The sequence below is a fragment of the Drosophila melanogaster genome, chromosome X (assembly GCF_000001215.4).
Source record: "Drosophila melanogaster chromosome X".
NCBI lineage: Eukaryota > Metazoa > Arthropoda > Insecta > Diptera > Drosophilidae > Drosophila > Drosophila melanogaster.
This window is the reverse complement of record NC_004354.4, coordinates 23218650-23225151: the sequence shown is the minus strand read 5'-3', so window position 1 is coordinate 23225151 and position 6502 is coordinate 23218650. Positions and strand designations below refer to the sequence as shown.

General features: G+C 51.0%; 1 annotated feature.

Moving 5' to 3' along the window:
* Positions 1-1398: part of a mobile genetic element that runs on past the window's edge.
* Positions 1399-6502: the final 5104 nt, after the last annotated feature.

The window sequence follows — 6502 nt, the reverse complement described above, 5'->3', positions numbered from 1 at the left end:
TTCGAGAGCATATAATGCCCCGAAGGTTGCCCTCTGTGACGGCAGTTCCGGCAGTCCACCGGGTTTTGGCACTTTGCCGCGGTGTGGCCTTGTTGCCCGCACTGGCGGCAAACACTCTCCTTCTGCCTGCATTCACTAACCTTGTGGTCGAAACCCACACATCTGTGGCAGGCATAGGTGCGGACTTGCGATCGGCATCGGAACGAAAACCACTTAATGTAGACACGTCCTACATCAAGTTTCGCCATCGCCTGGTCGTCTACCTCTAGCGTCACGTTTACGGTGGCACCGTCAGTAGCCGACCACGCCTTGGTCACCAGGTGCACCGACTTTTTGAACTGGGCCAGAGTCATTTCACTGTCGAAGTTGTTCTCGTGAAGCTCCTGCATGAACTCTTCTGGGCCGATGGCTGTGTCGACGTCATAGACTATGACCTTCGGCTTCTCGGCCGCGTTCCGTGCCACATTCAGTCCAAGTTCTGCGAATCTTTTCGATGCCATCACCTTCTGCAGCTCTCCAACCGAAGGAGTACGAATGATCGCACCACCACCTCGACGGAGCTCACGTACCTCGTGTACTCTGACTCCGAGGGAGGGTGCAACCATCGTCCGCACCTTTTCGGCTATGGCTTTCCCCGATAGCGCAGGGTCGTCGCACTTCACCACCGCTGACCACGTCTCCCGAACCTTGGTTGTCCGCGGGGCAGCGATGGGTGCAACCTGAGGCATCTGGGGAGCATTGGCGGCAGTAGTGTTCGCCTTGGACGGCGGCGGCGGCGGTGGTGGCATAGCGAGCCGCGTCTCCAGTTCTCCACACCGGAGCATTAATGCCATCACCAGCTCATCATAGCGGCTGATGGCACACGAGAGCTCTTCCGTGTCCGCACTTCCTAGACTGCGGAAACTGAGGCCAGGGCAACCAGTTTCGCCTGCGTTGGCGCCGAGCTCTTGGAGGCCAGATGGCCTCTACGCCTGCCTCGTCTTGATTTCCTTGAGGCACTGCTTCCGCTCAAGGCACTCACGCTGCTGTCGCTCTCCATCGGCATTGCTCCGATGGTGGCTCCTCCTTTTGTCGAATCCAGCAATCGTATGCTCACTGACACGGGCTAGTTGCTATGGTGGTAGAGCTCCACCTATTGGTAGAGTGCACTAAGCTGTCCCAAGACACAAACCTTAGCAGTGACTACCACCAATAAGCTTCTCACAGCTGTTCGAAAAGCTCACCCGCAAGCTCGCCACGCAACACGTGCGGAGTGGAAAATTTCCAATAATTTATTAATTACTTCCAACCCGCTTGTTTTTGAATCGCGAAAACACCAAATTACCTATTTGTTTACTTCCAAATACGGAAAACTAAGTTCTTCGCAATATGTCCACGAGCGCAACGAAAACACGTCCGTCGTTAATCCATTCATGCGCGTCACAAATTAGATGACGAGGCATTTGGCTATTTTTGTTTTATTTTTTTTTTTTTTGATCGCGGAGGTATGGAAATCTTCGAAAGATACTAGGTCTGCCAACACTGTGTGTGGTCAGTTTTCCTAGCATGCACGATTCATTGCTCTATATGAACCGAAGTTCCGCAACGCCTACGTACTAAAACCATCCTCATAGCCATTTAATTATAACCATTATTTTGCGATGTTTATGCCTTTATTGATGTTATGCCAAGACAGCAAGCAAATGTTTTGAACCAAACGATTTAGCTAAGTCCAATCTCGGGAAAACCCGCTCAGGTACATGAACTGTTTAAAACAACCGAGACTGCCTCTCATAACCTGGACGCTAATGATATGACTATCATATTTGCTGAGGAGACCCTTTGCTATCAATCTTTTAACGGATTGACCACTCCAGATCCCCCTCCAGTTCAGGGTGGCAGAATGGAATTCAATGTCACCTGCGGCTTCGAATCTGCGACGCAATTCAGTTCGTATGTCCGGTCTGTCGTATCTATTGATTTTGCGCTGGTGCGCATCATCCATAGAGTGTCCGTCTGTCACAATTTGTATGTCGATCACATCAATGTGATTTTGTCGTAGTGCCACCAGGTCTGGTTTATTAAGGCCGGATTCGCACTGCAGACTTGGTTCAACAATGACCACGCAGCCTCTCTCCTCAAGTCCCCGCTTGATTCGATTTACTACGCAGTTGTGTCTAGCTACCCGCCTCCCATGCGAGCGGTAGCATTTTTGCATTATGTGGTTTGTTGTTTCGGGAGCATCACATCCTGCACGACACTGTCGTTCCAATTCGTGCCTTCTCCTTGTAGTACGAGACTTTGTGGGTAGGGCATTTATCCGCAGACGAATACCGTCTATATATTCCTTTCCTGTTAATAAACGCGTGGGTTGACTAACCCACCCGTGTTGCGGGCCATAATGGCCCGCTTCACGGAGTCCGCTACCATCAACTGAGAGGTACAACTTGTTCGCCCAATATTTTTCTATTGCCGGACGCGATAACAGTTCATTTTGTTCAGCTAATAATCTATCTCGGGCCCGTTGTTTTTCGGCTTCGAGGAAAGAGCTGGCTACCTCGTTTTGCGTGAGGTGAGGCCATTTAATGTTACTCAAGCGTCTTAGCCTTAACATTGGAGCTACCCATCTTAGTGATGGAATTCCGAGACCTCCACTTTTTGGGGGTGCATGAACAAATGCTATCGGCACATCCAGCGGAAGATTTAGCCATCTTCGCACATAATATCTTATAAGTTTATCAGTTTTTCTTAGGACGCCTATCGCCACACTCCCAAGGGCTAACTTGTGGTAGAGCTGTGGGATAAGGACAGTCCGAAGGGCGAACAACCTCTGTTGTGGTTTGAGGGGGGCCTTTGTCAATCTTTGTAGCTTTGGACCAATGTCCTCGGCCGGATTGCATCGAACCCTCCCGGTTGCAGTGAAGTTGATGCCTAAGTACTTCCACTCGTCCGTGCGCTTCAGTGATGGAATCTCACTCGAGCCTACGTAGAAGCTCTGTGCCTCTAACACGGTACACTTCTGTTTCGGCTGGCCCTTAATGCCAACGGTAAAACATTTGTCGGCATTAAGTTTGAGGCCGACGATAGATAGAAAATCCAACGTCTTGTCCAACAATACTTGAAGCCCCATCCGAGTTTCCGCAAATAGTACCAAATCATCTGCAAACGCGGCCGCGTTAGTAATGGCATTTCCGACTTTGGCACCAATTTCGCTGGGTAAGGTTCTAAGTAACCTGTCCATTACCAAGTTAAATAGAATAGGAGACAAAGGGTCACCCTGCTTCACTCCTCTAGCAGGGACGAATTCCTCTGAACTCCAACCGTCCCCATTGAGACTGGTACCACCGCCCTCGTACGTGTTCTGTACGTAGTCAACGAAGCCCTTTGGCGCACCATAAGCACGTAAGGTGTCGTATATAGATGCATGTGATAGAGAATCAAATGCCTTGCTTACATCTAAATTTGCGATGTAGCAAGATCTAAAGTGCTTATGGCTATGCCTCAAGACTAAGTCGACTATCGTCGCATTATCGGCGCATCCGTCGGTTGGTAAGAAGCCCCGCTGGCGCGGGTCCCAATTGATTGATGAGTTCAACCGGGTTGCCAATATTGCATTTAGCTGTCTTACCAGGACTGAAGGCACTGATATTGGACGAAAGTCTTGCGGTCGCTTCGCCGTCACCGTCTTCGGGATGAAGACGGTTCTGGCCAGTCGTATAGAGTGTGGTAGATTACCGCACCATAGAATTAGGTTCATTATGCGCAGCATAATACCTGACGGCACCTCCCTGGCAGATTTTGGAGTTATCCCGTCAGGCCCCGGAGACGAGGATAATGAGACTCTTGACGCCCGAAGGTCCTGCTCTGTAATAGCAGACCATACCCTCTCAAGCGAGTGATCCATTTGTATCACTTCTCCACTGCAAGAGCTTGGGCTAGGCTGAGTCATTACTTCTCTCCAGTAGGGAACCATTATTTCTTGGCTTGGCATTACCGACTCATCAGTTCCATTTAGCAAGGACTTGATGCATCTTCCTTTATGCTTATCCCAGTTACGCTGGACGACAGCGTACTGCTGCCTTCTGCTTTCTCTCCTGTTCCGAGGTCTCCGAGGAGGTCTCGTCAGTGTGTGTCGTACACCCTGTGCCGGAAAAATTCCCAGGAGATATAGCGATAAGCATTGGAGAGTGGTTTCCTTTCCCTCGAGATGTGCCCTATCAATGATAGTTTGCAGCTCTTGGGCTCTCCATTTGGAATGGCATTCTACGGGGCTATACCCGCGTAGTGTCCGCAAAATTTCCCTGTTCGACTGTTCGAAGGGAGTGATTGGAGTTGTTTCCGATGTTGTTACTTGGTGGTCTTGCTCACTTCTACTAGGGCGGCGCCTTATGGTTAGATTAGCAACTTCCGGGGCGAGAGCTGATTGCCCTCTTATCTGCTCTATTTTCTCCTTATAATCGCCCCTCTGTCTTAGCTTTTTGATGGCTTCGACGCTGCGGTTTGCAAAATACACCGCTAGTTGCTTGTTTATGTGTTTACATCCATTTGCTGTGAGCTCAACCTCCTTTCTCGCCATCATCCACTTCTCTTCATCACTCCATCTTGCCTTTATATCGACACGTCGACGTTCTTCATCAAGTTCGTCTGGGTGCCGAGATCGCATGTGAACACCGAGTCCTCTCTTGCTGTTAAAGGACCGGCCACATACTGTGCAGGGAACCCTAGATAGAGTAGCCGCTGCGTTTGGTTCATATTGGTCCTCCGGGAAGATATCCACGGAGGGTCGGGTCGTCATCAGATTGTGTAAAGGTATCCGAGGCTCGTTATTTGTGCTTGTAGTTCCAATATGAATAAATTTCCTCTGGGGAACCAGCCCATCGGAAAAGTTTTGCCGCTCAAATTAGCTGCTAAACGAGTTTAGCATTACCGGGGACCACCACGAGGAGGTTTTGAGTCGACTTGAGTAAAGGAGAGACTTGTGAGTTACAGAGTAAAATTCCCCTTCCGCACACCATATGATATGACTTACGAATTACAGAAGAATACTCCCCCTCTGCTCTCAAATACCCCATGATCCCCAACTCGTGCGCAGTCACCCCAATCAGTGATCAGCTCGCCATTCACGCGGAGGCACCCAATCTCCGTGCACTTCCTGCGACCTCGGCAAATCTTGTAGACGCGCCCCCATGGGTCGTCGGCATGATCTCCCACGAAGCGTTTCCAGTCATCCATCTTCGCCCTTCCAATGAGCTTCTTGTAGTAGGCTGAGGCACGCCTCAGCTCGACCACTACAAGCTCTACAGCGGCATCGTCATCTCGACGCCTTCCATCTTGGAGCAGGCGACGAAGTCTTCGGACTTCGCGCCTTGCAGCGCAGAGGTCGGCAGTCCACCAACGTGCTCTCCTGCTGGGCGATCGAGTCAACTTCCTTCCTAGCGCAGTATCACATACACTATGTACTATACTGCGCAGGGTCGAAACTTGCTGGTCCAACGGAGACTCTGAAAAGTTTTCCGGAAGTTCGGCTATTCTACTCACAATTTCCTCCTTGAACAATCGCCAACGTGCATTGCAGAAGTTCCAGGACGGCACAGGAGCTATGCTCTCAACTGCGCGCGCGGTAGTTGGTTCGGCCACAACAGTAATGATGTTGTGGTCACTCAATTCCCACTCGTCCACTCTCCACTCATATGTGGCCCACATAGATGCTGCTTCATTGACGATTGTCACGTCGATATCACTAGTCGCTCTGTGATTATCGAACGTGTACACCTCTGTTGACTGGTTTAGGGCGGCGACTCTTGCCTCCAGCATCCACTCTGACAGCAGCTCACCCCGTCTGTAGTTAGCTTGCCCCTCGGCATGACGAGAGAGTTTGCTAAGCCACATGGGGGACACTGCATTCGCGTCGAGGCCCAGGATTGCGGGGGTTCTGCTGGCCTGCAGCAGGACCGCATCCATGTACCGGAGGTACGGTTCCAGAGGTGCATCGAACTGGCAGTATGCGGCGCAAAGGAAGATTGAGCCAAAACTCCCTTTAACGACCAGACATACGCCATAATCTGTGGTGAGAGTTTCCACTGGCATGCAGATGGCTTCCTGATGATCCACTAGGATGGCTGCCTTCCCTCGCCGGTCGGTGAAAACCCTCATTCCTTCAGGCAGCACATCCATTTAATCCCCGCCAAGATACGGCTCCTGCACCAGAGCAAACATTAACTCCGATCTCCTGAGTCGGACTCCGAGCTTGATGGTCGCAGCTCTGCCTCGGCCACAGTTCGCTTGGATGAAGCTAAACATTAATGTCTAGCTTGCACCCTCGCTAGCAACGCTCCGTATATCGGGCAAGCGTTCGAGAGCATATAATGCCCCGAAGGTTGCCCTCTGTGACGGCAGTTCCGGCAGTCCACCGGGTTTTGGCACTTTGCCGCGGTGTGGCCTTGTTGCCCGCACTGGCGGCAAACACTCTCCTTCTGCCTGCATTCACTAACCTTGTGGTCGAAACCCACACATCTGTGGCAGG